The sequence below is a fragment of the Ammodytes marinus genome (genome assembly GCF_949987685.1).
Source record: "Ammodytes marinus genome assembly, chromosome: 1".
NCBI lineage: Eukaryota > Metazoa > Chordata > Actinopteri > Uranoscopiformes > Ammodytidae > Ammodytes > Ammodytes marinus.
Genome location: NC_137230.1, coordinates 9231737 through 9252649, shown reverse-complemented (window position 1 = coordinate 9252649; position 20913 = coordinate 9231737). Strand labels below are relative to the sequence as shown.

Here is a 20913-nt window from a genome sequence, read left to right as displayed (position 1 = left end):
TGTAACTGATATTGTGATTGCGATATTTAAGGAAGTGATCACTTTTGTTTCAGAACCGGTATCAAACAAAGATGTTATCTTAACCCATTGATGACTATGGCAATCTAGGATGCATGTCCTTAATGCCTGAGGGTTTTCTGAAAAAATAGTATGAATTGTAAAGTCTACCAAAACCTTAATATCTAAGCATGTGTAGCACATAGAAACATGAAATAAAATACATTTAAAAGTTAAGGTTCACAGGTTTTATTTAAACATGCTCCCTTAGCGCTTACAAACCAACAAATTTTTCTAAAAATCGTCAAAATTAGATGGGGGAGAAAAAAAAGAATAAATAATATAAAATATTTAAAAATAATGTGCTAAACAAGGTTATAATCCTGCTTCCTTTTAGCATGGATAGTAGTGACTGAGTGTGCAGTGGAGGGATAAAGATAGACAGATATAGGAAGGAGAAGATAGCCTTATTTTATTATTTAGTTCAGTTATCACTGGCACCATAAATCCGACTTCCCAGTACAACTGGAACGCAGACTGACTCCTGCTGTCGGGAGCCGATCAGCTAGTCCAAACGGCTGTATACCACGGAGATGAAAACGAAACTGAAACTTAGCTTTCGCCTGGCTGGGCTGAATTTCAGTTGGAGCATCAAAATATAGCCTAAATTCATAAATATTGTTAATAAATAGATGCAATGTGTTGTGTGATTTTCGTCAGTAGCCTATAGTAGACCTTGATTATGCGCTCCGAACGCCTCTAACTGTTCTGTAATACACTGTCGCCGACACAGCTGGCGTATTTTTTTTTTCATTTTTATTTATTTATTTTTTTGATTGGCGTGATTTTCGGCAAACCACACATTTTTTGGGTGGTCACGTGGTCTTAAAAAATCAACCAAACCCACCTCATGTGTAATTGAACCAATGACGGTGCATTCTATGTTGCGCATGCCATGAAAATTAGATAAAGTAACAATGACGCAGTATCAGGCAGGAGATACAATGTGGCATCACGCAGCAGCCGTCATCAATGGGTTAAGTCTGTGAAATGTGATCTGTAGGCAGAACATCTCTGCAGAATGCCATTATTTGTGTTATTGCTATTGCACCTACCTGCGATTTGAAAATTCCATGAGGTCATATTGCAATATCAATAAAATTTCTATTTATTGTGCAACCTTACTATCAGGAATGCCAGCAATCCTTATTTGTATGACAATATTGTCCAATCTTTTCTTTGCTGTGTTGAGTAAACACTTATGCATAATCAAAACACTGTCATTCATTGTGGCCCAAAAGACTAAGGCCTTTCACTGTCCAACACACTCCCGTTGAGTGTTTTCTTTGATTTCTGAGCACGGGCGCCTGCTGTGAGCAACTGCTTAATCTTAACCGTTGGACAAACCTCTCCAGCCGTCTCTTTGTGAGACACTTCTAATCTGTGTGGATGGTTGACCGCCGATTGGCTTTTGTGGCTAAAAATCCTCCTAAGTGAGTCCTGGCAGAGGGCCAGGCTGGGGCGCAACATGTTCGCACGCAGTAGTTCATGCTCCCTGTTTGTGTGTGTAAGAGTGACTCTCTCTTGTTCTCTCCCTTTTGGCGCTTGGCTCAGGCTCTGGTTTGGCTGTGATCCAGGTAGTGGAGTCAGGCAGGGCAGGGCTGCTGCTGTGAGGCTGTGGGTGGCTGGCTGGGTCAGCACGAGGATTTTGGGTGGGTGGGAAGGTTAGATGTAGTACACAGTAGCAAAACCGTCAACCCCCCTACCACCAGCCTCTCTCAAGGGTTTTCGGCTCTGTGCCAAGTGCACTTTCCCTTGAAGGTAAATATTGCCTCAGCACAGTGTTACAGAGCGCTGGAATGCCAAATGGGAGCCAAGCCGAAGCTACATACATGTGGTTTAGCATCATAGCTCGGGGCGAAGCAAGTTAGAGAGAGAGCGCTCTGCAGCCTATGGCTGATATAAAAAGCCTTAGTTGCACAAGAGTGGGCCTTGTCAGGAGGACATATCTGAGCTTGATCAGTGGGTTGAGGGCGGTGGACTATCGTGTGTCTGGATTTTATTACTGTCTATTTAAAGACAAATGTCTTTGAATGGTGCTTCCCTCCTTGACCACATTTCCCAATTTAGGGAAGGTAGTAGTATATAAATGGGAGGAGCAGCACTAGTCGTTGTATTTTTATGATTCTCTTTTATCAACTAAAATGACTTTTGGAGATGATTTAAAACATCCCTCTATTGGACACAAGCTATTGTACACAATTGAGCGTGACTGCATTGTTCGGAGCTGCTTATTGTATCCAAAGGTGTCAGAAAGGGTGGAGTGGTATTATTCTGCGAGGTGGCCAGGCTTTGTGTCGAGTGTTGTCAGAGCAGGAGATCACAGCGGCAAAGTTGTAGCTGACCAGTGGCCCTATCCGCGACCTGGTGTCTTTTATTAGGAGAGAGGGGCTGGGCCTGGGGGGATGGGGGGAGGCATTATGGGATGAGAATTGGTCTGGCCTTTTTTTGTTTCCTCTCTTTTATCTTTCCTGTCATTATGTCAGCTCTGCAGTATTTAATGACGGCTCATCTCTTCAGGCAGTTTCAGGTTGCAGCACTGTAGGGGGAGGGGGACAGTGGAGTGAAGGCAGGGGAACAGTTTTTTTTTTTTTTCTTTTTTTTTTATGTCATTGTCTTCTAGAGGCCAGAGACGAGCCTGGCAGATGCCATAAATACCGACTCCTGTAATAATGCGGGGAGCACATTTATTATGTTCTAAAAGCAGTGACAGAGTGGAGCTGGGATGACTAGCTAAAAGACAAATGTACAGAAGAGCATTTACATTAACATTTACATTTTTGTGCAGCCAGTCACATTGAGTGGAGGCTTTTACCCAAAGCACCAGTGTTAATGCTCTGACCGCTCTGACATAGAAACGGTCTCGCTCTTAAGCCACAGCAGACCACATTTAAAGAGTATGACTCGTCAAGGACCTCTTACAGAAAGACAAACACAAATGTACATTTATAGTTCACTAACAGTTAAAGTATCTTATAATGATGATGGTAATGGTGCTTTTCTGGCTCTACTCTACTCGCCTTTTCTGGTTTTCCACTTTGTAAAAGTATCTAGCACCTACTTTTTGGTACCGACTCTGTCGAGGTTCCAAAGAAGTAGGTAGGTACCAGTTACTAAATGATGATTGGTCAGAGCGTCACCAGTGGGTGGCACTCTGACCAAGTTCTGCGGCCGCAGTTCTTAAGCTTGCTGTCTATCCGTTTTTTATTCTACTTTTTTCAAAACTGGCATTGCAGACAATGTACAGCAGTTCCTCACGTTGGTGGCCGACGAGACAATCCATCACGAGCTGGACGGGGCCACTCAAAATGAGAGAGTCTACCTGCGACTCTCCGAAGAGACAGCTATGCATGTTGGATAGCGTTATACGTTCGAAAAATCAATAAAACAATGACAGCCTGCTATGACACGGCACGTTGTTTGGAGTGGTAAAGGGCCATATGTTACTTAATCCAAAAACAAACTGAATAGAAACGCATAGGCGCTTAACGTTAGCCACTAATGTCGCTGTGATTACCAGCTGCACAAAGGCGGTACTATCAGCGGTGCTATCATGGGCACTATTTTGTAACGGAAAACAACCTCCAGAAAAGTACCCGATATCAAAGTAGACTAGAGTAGAGCCGGTACCATGTAATGGAAAAGCACCATAAGAAGTACAAGACAGTGGGTGAAGCATGGCTTACATACTGCAGAATAAAAACCAACCAGCAGTGCATAACTTGGTATTAACAAGTTAACATTTAGTTGAATGTAATTTTCCTCAATCAGCAGCAAGACTTGACTGACATCCATTTAATTAGTCAATCGTGTTGTCCTGTAATCCTGAGTGTTTTGAATGTATGTGAGCGGTGAAGGCCTGTACGGGTCAAATGGGGGGGTGGTCCGACTCTAGTAGTAACCAGTGTTTTGGTGTCATTGATGTATGTGTGATGACCTCGGCCCTGTCCGAAATAGCAGAGTAAATAATTGTCAAACAAGGGGATGGACAAAGGCGTCGCGTGGAGAGGGAGAGCCAGGGAGGGCAGCCGGACGGCCTCAGCACACTGGGACAGAGGCTGCATGACCCCTGTAATCCACCCCTTCTGCTCACACGCACACGCACGCACACACACGCTTAAAGACTCCTCTGCTCCTTGCGATAATCCCTTTGTGATTAATGGAGTTTTAATCATGGTTGTAGTCAGAACACAAGTTGTGTCTCATGTCCCACCGGCGACATTGCTTAAGTTGGATTGTTTGGATAATGTAAGGAAAATATGTTTTGTGGTATGCTACAGGTGGTGTGTGAGGGCAGTGGCTTTTGTTACCATCTTTGGGTCACATAGTGTCTGTTCCTGTGCAGCTCGTCCTTCTGACAAGTGAGACAAAGTGGAGGCAGCGAGCTGAGCATATCCACACATTTGCATTGCTGTGATCACAGACGAAGAGAGATGACAAGGCTACGAAACAGAAAAACCTGACTACTCGTCTCCTCAAGTCACAGGGATGAATGGTAATAATGTTAAAAAGTGCTGCCCAGGGATTAAACTATAGGGCCCTATGAAATCCGTTTGATTTTTTTCCAAATTCCGTTTGATTTTTTCACAAATTCAGTTTTTTCCGTTTTAATCTCATGACTTCCGTTTTTTTTACAATTAACACTCATTTCGTCATCAGAACGAGTGCCTAATTATTGCGAACAAATAATATTCTAACAATTTCATCAGATATAAGGCTACATTTAAAATACATCACAACATTGCACTGTTTTTAGTGCTTGAAAAAAAGCGAAAAAACAAATTTGTTGGGTATAGGCTATAACAGAAAATAAAGCCATTCATTTTGTGCTTCAAGTGAAACATTAAATATTATTTTTACATAAATAATAAAGTCCTTATTAAATTTGCAAGAAGCTGGACTAGAGTGAAAATTGGACAAGGCTCTTTAAGTCCATGGCTTTTACCTGTGGGACAGCGCTTCACCTAACAGCTGGCTGCAACACCAACCTACAGTCTATTGTGCGACGGAGAGTTGGTTAACATTAGCATCAGCGTTAGCCGACATCACGGCAACAGCTGAATAATGTAACACATTACACAAGTTACACTACATGAAAACAACGGGCTGTAGACGCTAGAGTTATAATTGCGTGTAGGAAACATTGTTGAGACTGGAATTTCGTACCACAGCGGCCGTTCCATAATACAACACTCCCTTTAGCAATGGTTGAATATAAGACCTCCCTGTGCTGTGTATCTGCGGGAGCGAGTGGCATTAATAACTTAAAAACAGTAAACGTTTAACATGAGTACGTGCTTTTAGATGCTTTAATCATATGCCGAATTTATAAACGGACCATATTATTAACGATAAATTAAGTTATGTACATGTCAGAGTTACGTACATGGATACATTCATAAGTAAACATTGAATAGACAGATTTGTGAAAGGGGTTTGGAGCTGTGTGTTACATTAGCGATCCTGCAGCCAGGCTCTACTTTTCACGGCAGTAGTTTGGTCTTTAGATGTCGCCAAACCAAAATTCCTCCCTAGTTCTGCTTTAATTTCAACCGTGTTGTTTCCCTTTGCCTTGGAAATTGAATTTCACCAACATAATGGCGAATTCCGTGACATTCCGTGTTAACAAGCAGATTCCGTTTTTATTGCCCGATTCCGTGATTCCGTCCGCGTTTTCGTTATCGCGGAAATCATAGGGCCCTAAAACTAGCTCTCAGTCTCAAGGTAACCGATTAGTGTCCACATGTTAATTTTTTCCAATTGCAATTTTGGGGCTATTGTTTAATGATATCCCATGATTCAATAATGAAAATATATTAAGACTGCTTACGGTGGCACAATTTAATTCCCTCACATAGACTAACAGCCAATAACGTAAACCCAATACATTTGTACATTGTACATTTGCAAGGTAATGTATTCAGCAGGCTCAATTACAAGAGGCTGGATAATTGCCCCCTGCAGCCTGATTAGATTTGTAGTTTATCATTTGGGTAAGGCTATCAATTAAATCTTTAATCTGGAAATGCTCTAAACTTGGAGAGGCTGGACATCTTTGTTTCATTAATTCCGACTAAATAATTCCGTACAAAAGCAGTACTCTCATTTGCGTGGGTAGAACAGTACTAAGCAGAGCTATTGTCGAAGTTGGGCTGAGGGATTGACGCATGAAAAGCAGTTACCAACAACGTTAACCAGACCACAGTGCTCCAAATTTGGTTTCTGGCAATAACTGGCCATCTATTGCCGCTATACCTGCCATCAACAATTTGCCACCCGCAAGCTCTTCTTCTTCTACTCCGGCACTGAAGCCTGTCTGTTGAGCCAGCGCTGTTGCATAATTTAACTTGTCGCCCCAGCAACACATCAGCCAGGATATGGGGAAGTGTGCGGCTGCAGCGCACAGATCAATAAGGATTGTGTGTGAGCTTTTAGAGGCAGCAATATTTGGCCTTGTTTATATGGTTCATATATGATAGATGAGGTGATTGAATTTAGCAAATGGACTAAAGTTTTTTCATTTTGACGATGGAATGTGGAAATACTCTTGCCATTGTCCATCCGCCCACTCTTGCTGCAGTGACAAACGTACAACAGTGTCTGTCACCATGTCTCTCAGTCAGTAGTGTTGTGGTCGGAGCCAGGAGGCCTCACTGCCTGCTGTTTCACGCTGCAGATGCCAACATGACCTGTTTATGTTGATGTCTCAAATGCCACAACTGACAGCGGGGTTCATATATGGTGTACTCACTACTTAGTCTCATTCTGATTCCCGGACTTCCTGTTATGCTGATGTAATGAGGCTGGAATTACTGTCTGACCGCTGTTTGTTCAAACCGCTGTGCAAATGGAGGAGGTCAGTCAGTTGATAAAAAAATGAGGAAGGCTAAGGTCCATTTAATACATGTTGCAGTGCTGGTTCAGAAATTACCTCTGTGATGCACCGTTCACTTCTCCATTGAAGCATTCTCATCTAAATGAATAATACATTGTGTTTGACCTGACGAAGAATCTAAAGCATGTTAGTCTAATGTATAGTAGCAGAGTAGCAGTGAAGGACCAACTAGAATGCGTATCTGTACAATAATCAGCACAGCAGTCACAGAAATGTTTTTCAAACTGCTTTTGTGTAGCAGTGCAGTGGTTCCCACAATTGATTTTTTAAGCGTCATTAGGTAAAGTAAAATGTAACAAATTAATCCTCTGTAATCAAATAAATGAAACATCTTGCAAATCATCACACATGTGGGTCGAAAATGTGACTTTAATGTTAATGGAACACTTATAAATTCCCATATTTCCTTGTCACGAGTATTCCCGATACATACACACTTCAATGTTTCTTCATTTCATCTTGTGAATGTGAATCTCTGTAATTTATCAGGTCCTTTGTCATCTGGATGACTTCATGGCTGCACAATTATATTACTATTGGCTTTTGTGATGAATTGCCTGGACACTAAACGTTTAACCTAATTTCCAAATGTGTCTCCTTACCTTCAACATAATCTCAGTACAGATTAGGCTGGCTAACAGTGTCTGATTCAAGCTTTATTTTCAGCACACTGGGTTGAAATTACCCTCAAAATGTTGGCCGACCTCCACACTGCAGGTGATGCTTCTTGCGCTGTTGGCCAAAAACTTCAGAATTAAAATAATAACGTGTAATAACTTATGTTTTTAAATACAATTGGGTTTGTGAAAATGCTAAGGTTTATGAAAGCACTTTTTGTTTGAAATTGTATTCATTAAAAGTGCTAAATGATCAAAACACTCTTTTCACAAGGTAGGTTTTGATAGTCCAGGTTTTTTAGAGTGGTGGGAGGTCTAGTGTTCCTGCGTCCGTTTATATGGTGTGTTACTCTGGGATTCTTTCAGTTTATGTTTGTAGTTCAATGCTGTGAGAACCTTGCTATGCCTCATTAACAGTAGGCTTTGGCGGGTTGGGTCAGACAAAGGCTACTGGGCTTTTAGTTCTGGATTGCCTTTTTTAATGGCAGTTTTCTAATTGACGCTACTCTGTGCTTAATGTACCTCGTCTGTTATGACTGTGGTTGCATTTGTGTCAAGATGGAAACAAATAAGTGCCTACAACGGCACAATTAGTGCTGCGTAATTCTATTTTGCACTTCAAATTTTCAGTGGAGTTGGCGTATAGGCAATACTGGAAAATTTGACTTAATTTAAAATTTCTGTTGTATTTAATAGTCTTACGTGAAAGGCCAAAAGTGAAGTCATACTATTTTGTTCTTCAAATACAATTTAAATATTATAATAGTTAGACTGATAGGCTTGTCTGCCAATAACTACATTATGAAACATTGACTCATTTAATAGCTTTGGCCTCCCATCATCCCGAAATTGGTGACATTTTTGGCTGCCAGCTTAAATTTAAATCATTGTAGTAGTGTGGCAATGCTAACTATGTTTTGATGACAATTTGACATGTTCTTAATTTCTTGTATGTTTTTTGGTCCATTAGTGTGGTAACAGGCATACATAGGACCCTTAAATGTCAGGGGTGGATGGAAAATGTCTCACGTGCAAATGAAAGGTTCATATTTATCTGAATGAGCGTGATGTGGTAAAAGTATAGTCTTACTGGCGTAGACCAAGTTTCATTTTGTGCTGACCTGCTCTTAACGTCCAAGTGTGGACGATTCCCCATGCCCAGAAATAGAGGTATTGAATTTAGTAGGGGGATGAAGGGGGAGGGAGAAGGGGAGGAGATGCTGTGGAGAGGAAGAAGACGACTACGGGTTAGTGGTCTGGCTCAACACACTACACTGCCCCACCCAGAGGAAACATTCCAGACGGAATTAAAGAGTTAACTCTTCAAACAGTGAACATTCCCACCAGGGGCTCCCAGCAAGAGACAGAGGATTGATGGGGGCGGGGGGGTGGGTGGGTTGCTGCATGTCCGTGTTGTAGTCTGATTGGTGATCTTTCAATTCATTTCACTTGGTGTCGTAGGGGCTGTAAAAGGGAAAACAAGCCAAAGAGCCTGAATGGGTGGGCCCACTGGTGCAGGCACAAACACTTTTTTTATTTGTCTCAGTCCCAAAGGGCACATCTGCTGCTGGCAGGAGGCTTCTCGTGGTGGTTTCAGTCCCAGCACCTCGGCCCCGCCGTGGCCTGGTCAAACACTGCTCTACATGACAGTGTCTAGTCTGTCCTGATGACTCAGCCATTCAAACACTTCTGGATCTAGATTGAGTTAGGTGGTTCATTCATTGATTCATGGTCCTGCATGCTTGAGGGGATCCAAGTTGTTCTCCATTTTCACACTTTTTAATATGGGTGGAAAGTTTTGTGGTCCCATGGTTTGAAAATCTTTTGCAACCTCTTTTTCAAATTCATTTTAAATGATCAAATAAGGGCTATGCCTATGTGTTTTAAAACAAACTATCAATGCCATTCAAATCAAATAGTTACAGACCCAACATTAAATATAAAATCCAAATGTTCAATGGTTATATCTGGACTTTCCCCAATCCTCATGTCTACAGCTTCTCCTTCAGAGAGAAAGGAAATGCAGCCGTTAGGATATTGAAATGCTTATTTCCCTTGTGCTTTTATTGTCTATATACTTTAGTGATTTGCATTGTAGACTTGTTTGCACAAGATTAAAGTCCAAGTCTGCCATATTCCCATTCATTGGTAGGAGTTGAAGCATGAGGAGCACTTGTGTTGTGCTTCATTTAGCTTTGCTAAGTGTACCTGTGTTTGTGTGTAAAGTCTTCTGGCTTTTGTATTAATGGTGGCAGCCTTTCAGCTGAAGTAAACACTCCTGCAACATCATGCAAATTACTTTTTGGATGACCTCTCATGCACATCCCTCCACTGAGGGACACACTACTCGTCTCCATTTAGTTGAATTGAAAGGCAAATAGTTCTCACATTTAAATGCAAATATTGTACGTCCATTAGAGTTTTGACATATTTTTCTTCTTCACAAATCGACCCTGGAGGATTGACTTCCTTGCTTCTAATGGAAACTGAGCTACTGATGCCTGCTGTAATTTGATAAGTTGGTAGTGAAACCACAAGCCCCCCACCCCACACCACTGCTGGTTCTATTGGTCCTTCCCAGCCACTCCCACTCAGCATATCTCAACACCTGCTCTTTAATGAAGGCAAACAGAGAAAGGGGAATAGCCAAATGAAACAAAGACCGCCACCACCAACCCATTTGGCAGCTGCAGGGAAATGGGACCAAGGTCATATGACACTGCTCAGCAAAGTCGCCTTGAGTTTTATATAGGCTCACTTCATATAGTGATATAGTGCAGATGTATTTAGACTGCTGATCACACTGTGTGTTACAATGACCCTCAGCGCTATATGTTGGGTCCTGTTGTCCTTTCACCATGTATGGTCTCTTACATACTGTGTATTTACCTTTCTGTTCCGCCTTATGCACCATTGTTCACATGTGTCATTGTTGTACTTGAATTTTTTTATGATCTATTAAACATGTACAAAAAAAATCAATACTTTGTGGGTTAGAGCGCTTGCCCATAGAGGCTCAGTCCTCAGAAGCATCGGACCACGGGTTACAATCCGGCCCATGGTCGATTTGTACATGTCATTTCCCTCTCTGCCCCATTTCATCTCTGTCTCTCCACACTGTCTAATGAAGCATAAACATGCTCAAAAAAATAAAAGTATTTTAATCACAAACTAGATTTTGTTACTCGACAGCTTTCAATGCTGTGTTAGCGACACTTTAAGTTTTGTTCCATAACACTTCTTTCACTAACGTAACCAATTACAGGCTTGTTGTCGTACTGCTTAGTGTCCTACAATGTGAAGATGCTGACTGCAGAGCTTAACTTTATTGTGATGTAATCTTTTATCACGTAGTAGAAAAACCATTGTTTGTTGGGGTAATATTGGTAAATCTGACAATTTAATTTTAAGTTAAATACCTTTGATGGAAATAATTCTGTTTTAACTTATTAGCATGTTGTAGTATGAGGTTGACCTGCTGATAATCTCTTTGGGTTCTGGTCTCTGCTTGGCCTCTTATAGAAAGGTCCGGGCAGTGATGACGTGTAGAGGTGAAGAGTGAGAGTTGTCTATTGTTACTGGCTTTTTCGGCTGTCCTCTGCCACTACTTTTGGCGAAGCTGCAGGCTGGTGTTAGGGTCTGTAAGTGCTAACTGGGCCACTGTGTCAAAGCCCTTGGGTAAACAACACAGTAGCTAATAGGGTCTTCCACAACGCCTTGCAGAGGACATGGAGGTGAAAAGAGGTGCAGAAGTCTTTCCTTTCACTGCAGCCTGCCTGCTTTTCAGTCTTGCACACACTCACCACGCTGACTGCCAAAATCCCATGTAGTTTACAGAAGCATGCGGCCTGGTTGTTAGTCTGCCAAGTCTTCAAACACAAGCTGAGCGTAATCATGTGCTTGTAACACGGCGCTATCGGCAGAAGAGGAAGGAAGGAAAAAAAATCTTGGCTGCTGCCCAGGAAACGTCACATTACACTTAAAGCAGCAATGTGTTCACACAGCTCGGCTTCCAACATCTACATTCTACATTCAGGGCTGTACGGCGTCCAGAGCTGCTCACTTCCTGAATCACAGCCATTACAAGAAACTAACAGTTGGCAGTGTGTCTGTCAAAGCCACTGGCTAGTGTAGTATTGATTCATTAACACAGTATATGTGAGAAGAAGCATGTTGAAGAAAATAATTTTCTTTATGATATAATCTCTTTTGCAGATTAAGTGCTCAGACCTTAAATGCCTGTGCTTTTCTGCGTAAATGGATTTTCAAGATTTCTTAAATATGCCATATACTTTATGTGTTATATCTATGTAAAAGTAGTGAAATTAAACAAGCCAAACAAATGCAAAGATATTGATAATTTTGTCATATATCGAGGAGCAGAATTAAAAATCATATTGACTCAACATCATTGTGAATGAGGGTTAACCCTCAATGATCTCTTGAGAATAATTAAAGGTAAATGAAATGAGATTAGTATAGCATGATGCTAGATGTTATGAACACAAAGGAAATATGTCAGACTGTGCACTTTATTTTTAGGTTATGTATTTTCCTTCTACAGGGGTAAAATATTTGAGAGTTCAATGAGAAAGTAGAATTCTCCTTATAGATTAATGTTTGCATGGGTGTTAGTCAGCAGCACACAAATGGTTAGAATCTCAACCTATATAGTACATGTCCATTTCAAATGACAAAAAAACACATCAGTCGCTGGCCTGTAGATCTGGTTAATAGACAATCACACTGTGAATAGTACTATGGACCGTGTCAACTGCAGTCAATAATTCCAAAAGCCACGTTAGTAAATGATTAAAGAGTGGCACAGAAAAAATGTAATTATTAACAGCGGGACCGGCAAGTGAATGTAGGTTATTAAAATAACTATATATTGTAGCTTGAAGAGTTTATCAGAAACAAAACTCCATTGTTTCTGTGCGATGGTGCCTGCATTGTAGAATGTTTGCGGTGCGCTTTTCACTTTGTTATTTGACAACAGAAATATAATCTTGTTTGGCCTCTTCAATCCAAGCAGGTACAGAGTGTGATGCTGTAGGTCTGTATTTGCTACAAAGTGTATCGGATCCTCTTCAAACAATCCTCCACATATTAATGTGGAACATGGAACAAGGTCCACTAATGTTTGTGGCAGATTTGGGATGTCCCAACCCCCAGTGGAGACAGCCTTGATTAGCCAGCCATCTGGTCAAACAAAGACATCTCAGGTTTTCCTGCCCTAAATTAATGTGATTAGAGAATCGTATGAAGCTCCATGCTTTTGACACAGGGAGGATCAGTGGTCGGATCATCTGTTTTGTTTTTTTGAAAAGTGCTAGCAACGTTTAACAACATTTGATACATTTCAGACATTAAGTAATGCCTGCACTTTACATGATCAAACGTACATATAAAAATTAAGACGCTTAGTGAGGTTAAAGAAAAAATCTTATTGTGTTTGGTTGAAATAGTAATGGCATTGAGTGGAATAAAATTTCATTAAGGATGAGTAAATGTAATCATGTTTGTACTGTGCAAACATCTGCTTACCTATAAACCTGTCATTAGGAACGCTGTATGTCTTCATATCCACATGTATTGTTTTTGACTATTTAAGTATGTACTTTTTCTGCTGTTGTATTCAATTCAGAACAGTCTTTTTGCTTTGTCATCTATATCATATGCTGCAATAAGCATATTTTCCCATGACATTCATGACTGTTTTATCTGATCTGATCATATAGTACACCCAACTTCTATGATGCAGCAAAGAGCAGTATTAAGCACACGTTTAAGTAGGTTCGGTATCTAGTGGCTGTGAATAATTTAAATATCTAGTTTGACTAGGCATACTAGTAATTTACCTGCCAAATGTCATTTCCTTTTTACAAATGTACACAGAACGGTAACTTATGGAGTATGTAACATATGTGTTTGTAATATTCTGTTTCTATGTCAATGATGAACCGATGATTGATGATAGAGATGCCTTGATATTGTGCAGTTTGTCTGTTGTAACAATAAAGGCAGCGTATATGCTTTGTTAAATAGCTACCATAAGCTGCTAATGTGAAGCATAATGTATTGTCTTTATATCATAGCATTTAATTACATTTTCAATAATTACTCCTCTGGTCGGATACAAGTACAGGGTTGAATTAGTAAAACTCATCATTTTAAAACCAGTTAAAAAGCCTTCGAGAAAAAAAAACATGTTCACGGTATTGCACTGAATATTCTAAGTTGGTGAACTTGATAGTTCCTGGCTAATATAAGATGCATAATGATGGTATGACTTCCACAGCAACACATACACTGGAGGTTTGTTTTCTTATATTTTCTTTATAAAAAAAAAAAAAAAAAAATGCATGACGTCATAAAGGAAGAACTCGTCCGACTCATAACCAACCTGACTTAGCACTACCTCCAACTGTGATATGAACACCCCCAAATATCCCTGTATCTAACTGGCAGTTAGATTTAAACTGGAAGTTAGATTCAGGGCCAATCAGAGCAGACTGGGCTTTTTGGAACTAAGGACTTAAAGAAATAGGCTCTTAAACTGAGCGTTTCAGACAGAGGCTGAAAAGAACAGATTTAGCAATGGCAATGTAAGAAGAAGTCAGGTTTTTTAGCATCACACCATGACATCATCCACATGACAATTTCGTACCACAAAATAAGCACAATATGGGACCTTTAAATATTAGTTTGATTATGAACCATGCGTTTGGTATAATTTTGCTTGATCTTTTCATGTGTTTGGGTGCCACCGCTGTCTTTTGGAGCTGTAGTGGATTGTCAGCCCCTGGAGATGAGCTCCAGATGCGTGGCGGACTACACCATCCCAGCCCGTGTCCCTGGGGGGTACTGGCCTGTCAGAGGTGGAATGCCCCTGCACACTTAACGCTAGCTGAGAGTAAACAGATACCTCTGGCTCCGAAGAGAGAAATTGCTCCCTATCGATTAGACTCTACAGAAAGCTGTGAATTTGCGCTTATGGTTTGAACATTTGATACTGCAGATTCAGAGAGATGGTCATAACACAAATTGCTCTGATTGAGGAAACCCTGAGAATATGGGACTGTTATCCCCCCTACATCTCTACCAGTGCCATACAGCAGACAAAGAAGTCATTTACCCCTCTGACTGCAGGCGTTGTGACCTCTGTCATTTTATATGTAATTAGATGTGATGCGTGCTAATATAGAGGCTTTTTTTGTTGAATGCGAATACATCAAGTTCCCGGCGCTCCCGGTATAATGAGAATGTATATAAAGGCCTATCAGGTCTGTGTGATGTCTCCAGATGCCATTAGCATGGGGCTGGTGGATGCTTGCTCTTTGAAAGATGCGAGATATGCAAGGTATTTTTAGCCAAAGCTTTTAACCCAGAAGAAACGGCTAATAGCTGCTTTGACCTGAATGCAGCAGTACAGTTTATTTCTCATATGACGTTGATTACAAGGGGTTTAAGTGTACATTACTTTTTTTGGCTGTGAGACTAAACATGTTTGTCTTTGGGAAATGATATGGGAGGGCTTTGCATATTGCGGACCACTTAAATGATTTCACTGTACACCTCACAGAGCAAGACCAATAGCTTCAAATCATATTATCAGTGAGGAGAGCACATTAGAGGGCCCATGCAAGTTTGCACATAGTTAAGTTGGAAAATCGTGTCCCTGATGTCTAGTTTCTGAAACTCCCAAAACTCTACTGGAAAGGGTTAACTTGTGGAGTACTGTATGTGGTGGCACAGATGTGATTCACTAAAATGTTTGCGCTGCCTGTGAAAGGGTCTTTGAACCAATGAGTGTGAACTTCTGGCCACACCAGCCTATAAACGTTGTATTTGTGTGAGGCAGGGGAAAGGGGCCAGCTAGTGTAAAGAGGGGGAGATGGGGCCTCTGCCTGTGGAATGTGGTGTCTTGGTGAAAGGGCTGGAGTTGAACAAATGCAGTCAGTTTATTTGGCAAACTAGACTTGCTGGTCACTAACAGACATGTTTACTCAGGAAGTAAATATGCAGATCGTCCCCTTTCTTCCAGACATAGGTCTGGTAATAGTGTGCTCTCTCTCTCTTTTTCTCTCTTGCTGGACACGGTGAAAAAGTGTCAATCCGTCTGTACGTTTTTCTTCTGCTTTTTTCATTCTGTTTTTCTGTTTGTGACCCCCCCCCCTTCCACCCACATCTTTTTTTTTTTCTTCTGTTTTTCTTTTTCTTCTTTGTAATTGGAGTGATTAATGGAGGGAGGGGTGGTCTCGCCTCGAGGCCTGTTTTTTCAGTGGCCTGTTAAGAGGTGCGGCATAGCTGATGCCGGGGCAGGTAGCAACACGTCCTGCGCCTGGACGTTTATCCCCCCTTGTCCCTGACACTTTTTTCTGTTTCCCTTAAAAAGCCAGAAATCTCTTCCAGCTATTAACAAGACCGGACGCTCAGAGAAGCAGGCATGCCCCCTGGGTCCTGTTCAGCCTGCTCTCATGTGATACGTGACCTTTTTTTATCCTCCATAATAATTCTTAATGAGAGCAAGAGTCCGTAGTGGATTCTGTTTTGTAAATCGGAACTTTACCATATGTTCCCAAGCGGCAGGGAGATTTACTTCCCCTCTTGTCGCACATGGAATCACGATTAGCCACAGCCTTTGTTGGCGGTAGCGTATGGGCAGCTCACCATGAGATCCTTTACAGTAGTTAGCAGATAAAGGACGCCATCCGCTCAGCCCGGCTCCGGACTCACCCCCGCCCCTCACCTACCTTCCCCTCCCCACTACAGTGAGAGGCTCTATGAACCATTCACAGAGTCCCGCTGTGGGATGAAAGCTTCAATTATTTGATTTGGATTAGAGATTTCTGCCCCCCCACAGTGTGCGTTTTTATAGGCATGCTGAGAGGAAGCACATTCGCTTTCTATGAGAACATGAAGGCCGACTTTGCAGACGGACTTAAACTAAACTCATCGGTAGATGAGGAAATGGGCTTACCGTTGTTTAGGTAAACGTAGATCTACAAACTAAATGCCTCAGTTGTCTATACAGTATATCTATCCCAGGTAACTAAAGTTCAAATTAGTTACGTCTTATAAAAAGTGGAACTGCACCCTTTGTAGTTTTAAATTGCATTTTTAGTCGAATATACAATATAAGTAAGTTTACCTATAAAGTACGTGTGCAGCCTCTTTTGTGGCTACATGCCATTTATCACTTATTATTGGCCGCAATCCAGATTTCTGCTCGAGGCCTTGATTGTGATTAAATTACTGCCGCTGTGTCTGTTTAAAAGATTCCTCACGCTGAACTGTTTTGACAGGCAGCAATTTGGCTAAAAAAGATTAGTGCGGGAATGGGATGTTAAGAGTACCTGTGGGATAAGAAGGGATCTCCTGTTATTATGAGGTCCTCTTGCTGGTGTACAGGAATGTTGATGAATTTAGCTAAACTCAGCCTCCATCTTGTGTCTGTGCAAAGTGACATTCTGTTAGCCTTCATTTATTGCCTGGGGTTGCTATAGGGATGTGCATGTTTTTTTGTGTTAAATGAGAATAGATGTTGCTGTTTACGCAGTTGTTTGTTTGTTTGTAGATAACTGCAATTTGATGAGTTGTTTCCCGTGGAAACCTTCACTGTTTGACTCAAAGTTAGGGTGTCTTGTTTGAGGTTAGGTCACCCTGGGAGCAGTGATCCTGCCCTCATCTCAGTTTCCCTGGCGTGGTGGTAAATGACTGAGGATGATGAGTATTGACATGTGCTGTGAGATTGCGTCCGGAGGGGGCTGGGAACTTCCCCGTGTTTGCACATCCAGGGCTATTGATTTGGGCCTACTGTTCAATGGCTGTGGCCCAGGGGACTAGGTCTGCAGTGTGGGGCTGTGTGTGTAGGGTGCGACACAGAGGGCTATGACAGTAGCTAGCAGTGGAAAGACAGGGTTAGAGGCACGGCTAAGGGCGAACAGGGTTCTAATATGGCAGAGACGATCCTCCTCCGCAGGATCACATCGACAACTGTTCGGGTCTACTCCTCATTTCAGATGTATGTTCTTTGCTATCCCACCAGCTCAGTCATTCAGCCATTCAGTTATGGTCTGAAAATGACCTACTTCACATATGGTTATTGCTGCCTACACAGTAGCTGACTGCTGTGGCATCAGCTGATTTAAAATCCGTAGAAATATCTCTATTACAGATGAATCGCGGTACGGACGTGGAAGATTCTGCATTGATGAAGAGACATGGTATAATCGGTTATTTACTGCCAACTAGGGTTGCTAAGGGGTGGAAAGTTTCCGGTAAATTTCCGGAAACTTTCCACCGTAACTTTTGCTCGGGAATTTGGGGAATTATAGGATTAAATGGTGGTCATTTAAACTATTTTTTTTTCATATCCAAACATAAATCTAAACATGTAAACACTATATTTTGTCATAGGCAGACAGACATCCATGCAAACTAATACAATTTAAAAAAAACATCACATGTGAACAGATTTATTTGTAAGTACAACTTTATCAAGTTTTGATTATTTTATGAACAATCAATAATTTCCTTGAACAACAAAAAGATGAATGTTGAGTAAAATATAACTCATCTGTTGACCCCGCCCATTCAATAAATTAAGTAAAATGCCCCCCCCCCCCCCATGTGATGGAGGAATGCACAGTGCATGTAGGGGGCATGGCCTCAGTACCCCTGCAGTAGGATGTGTGCTATGTGCAACTTGCCAGGTGTACTTGCATGAAATCTGGTTGTTTTAAGTCAAGATTATGCTAAAATATATTTTCCCAAACTATATTTAAAATCACTGTGTAAGCCTCTGTAAACCTGGTCTAGTAAAAATCAATGTATGATATCAAGTTGGATTTCTTAATAGGCTTTAAAAAAATCTGATTTGAAATTAAATGTTCATAAGTATTATAAAACTTAGTTGAAAAAACTGCTTTTTACAGTCTAGAACGTTTGCCAGGACTGAAATAACATAGTCAGAGGGATTTAGTGCATTTGGGTTGCTTTAAATTGAGTAAATTCCTGTTTATTCCCAAAATTCCCATTAATTCCCATAAATTCCCGTTAATTCCCATGGAAAGTTTCCAGCTTTGAAAATTCCCGGAATTTTGCAACCCTACTGCCAACACAAAACGATAGACTAATACTGGTACTAACATTGATTATTTGGTCTCGGGTGAAGGGAAAATAAAGTTAAGAAAGGAAGCAACGTCCCTTTTTTGCACTGGGGCGAAACTCTTTTTTTATATACAGTCTATGGGACGAACCAAAGTTTAACATAGGAAGCTATGGCGGAGGAAGGCAGAGAATGCTAAAAGACGCACCCGGTATTGTGAAAGCAGTCATTTCTCCCGATGCCTCCTGGGCTTTTGCTGATAAAATAGCACTCTTGCGCGCCAAAACCAACGGCTGCTTAAACAGCAGCTCGAAGACAGGATGATGCTGCGGTTTCGTTGGCTTTTTTACGTGACGTTGCGTAATCCGTTAGCTTTCTTTGGCTATTACTGTGTTGTGTAGGGATGCACCGATCCACTATTTTTAGTTCCGATTCCGATATATTGGTTTTGGATATCGACCGATACTGTCCGATATGATATCATAATTATTATAAATGTTTTTATTGGTGATGATGTTATGTGTAAGGCTAGGAAGGCTTAAGCAATTCTAATTTAAGAGAGCAAGAAATATACACAAATGCATTTAGGTTTATCTTAAAGGCAGACTAGTCAATATTGTAATGAAAATATAAATTATAGAGTCACACACAAAAATAATCCTTCTCAATGATCACTTCTGCCCATAATATGTGGTGGTGTGTTTGTCTGCACAGTCTTTCTCTCTCTGGCTGTATTTTACATAGTAGAATTTGTCACAGTTCAGAAGCCTCTCCACTTCCTTGACTTGGGTTAGCTTTGGTTAGCTCACTGGCTAACAAACTGTACTGTATGTCTAATTAGAAAGTGGTGTCCTCCTCCACCAAACGTTGGCGCATGCTCACATGGCTCGTTCGCTCTTTCATAGTGTAAATATATATACATATATATACACACATATATATATATATATATATATATATATATATATATATATATATATATATATATATATATACACACACACACACACACACACACACACACACACACATATATATATATATATATATATATATATATACACACACACACACACACACACACACACACACACACACACACACACACACACGCAGATTTCGGCCATATCAGACCCGATACTGGATCGGATCGGCCCCATACCTACTGTTGTGTCTGTGTTCAAATTAGGTGGTCTACCCTTGGGTTTGTGAACAGAACTGTAGCCCCCTTAGCAAGGTTACTCTCAGGAACTACAAACGCCACACATTTCCCCATGTATTTTGCATACACAGCATAAATGTGTTGTTTTTTTAAGATATTTTTTGACATTTTCAATGCATTATTCATAGTGCAGCGAGACAGATAAAATTGGGCAAAGAAGGGAATCCCATGCAGAGAACTGACCACGGGTCGAATTCGAACTAGGTCTGCTGCGAGGACTGGGCCTTATGGGGGGACTGATGATGAGTCGTATCAAATAGTGAGGCCAGTTAAGATTCACACCTCTAATAAACAGCATGCAATTGGCCACTGACCTTTTTTAAAGCATGTGGCAAAATTTAGTAATCCAGTTTTTCCCCTGCTGATCTTGAGATGATTCCCAAGTGTGAGTAACTCAATGAATATGTCCTTTTCTCAATTGCTACAACATGAGCCCACCCAACCTCCTACTTGTAGAGTGAAGGCACATCACATAATGCTTTTATTAAGAACAAGCCTCTTCATCTAATAAAAGCTCCACTATCAAATTGGAGAAGTGCTGTCAACATCCTGAGCAATCAATGCCATCCATCCCCCACTCCCCAAGCAGCAGCCATTAACCCTTCTTGTTCCGGCATGCCTGGCTTCACTAAAATGGTGGATCTTATTCTAGACACTTTCTATAATGGCTGCTTAGAATTACCCTAAGGCTATGCATCAACATGTATTCTGTAGTTTGTCCAATGCAGATGACGGTGTATGCAAAGAATGTCAACTTGAATGTTGACTTGTTGCTGACAGAACTTGTTGCCTGTCACTCATGTACGGCAATTATATCTCATGACTATTCGTAAAAACCAAATGCACACATTTCACTCCCAATTGATTGTGGATTGAGGATAATAAATTAATTTAATTCAGTCTTTATTTATACTTGAGAGATCATTGAGGGGTGACCCTCATTTCCAATAATGTTGAGTCAAACAAAATATAAAGCAAAAACAACAACACAAACACAATCTACAATGCA

The 20913-nt window shown here is 41.0% G+C and overlaps 1 protein-coding gene across 1 annotated transcript in view; it reads left to right on the top strand.

Moving 5' to 3' along the window:
• LOC307258090 (AT-rich interactive domain-containing protein 3B) overlaps positions 1-20913 on the top strand; it is a gene marked incomplete at its 3' end in the record, with an annotated part of 60517 nt that overhangs the window by 3535 nt on the left and 36069 nt on the right. The window lies entirely within an intron of this gene.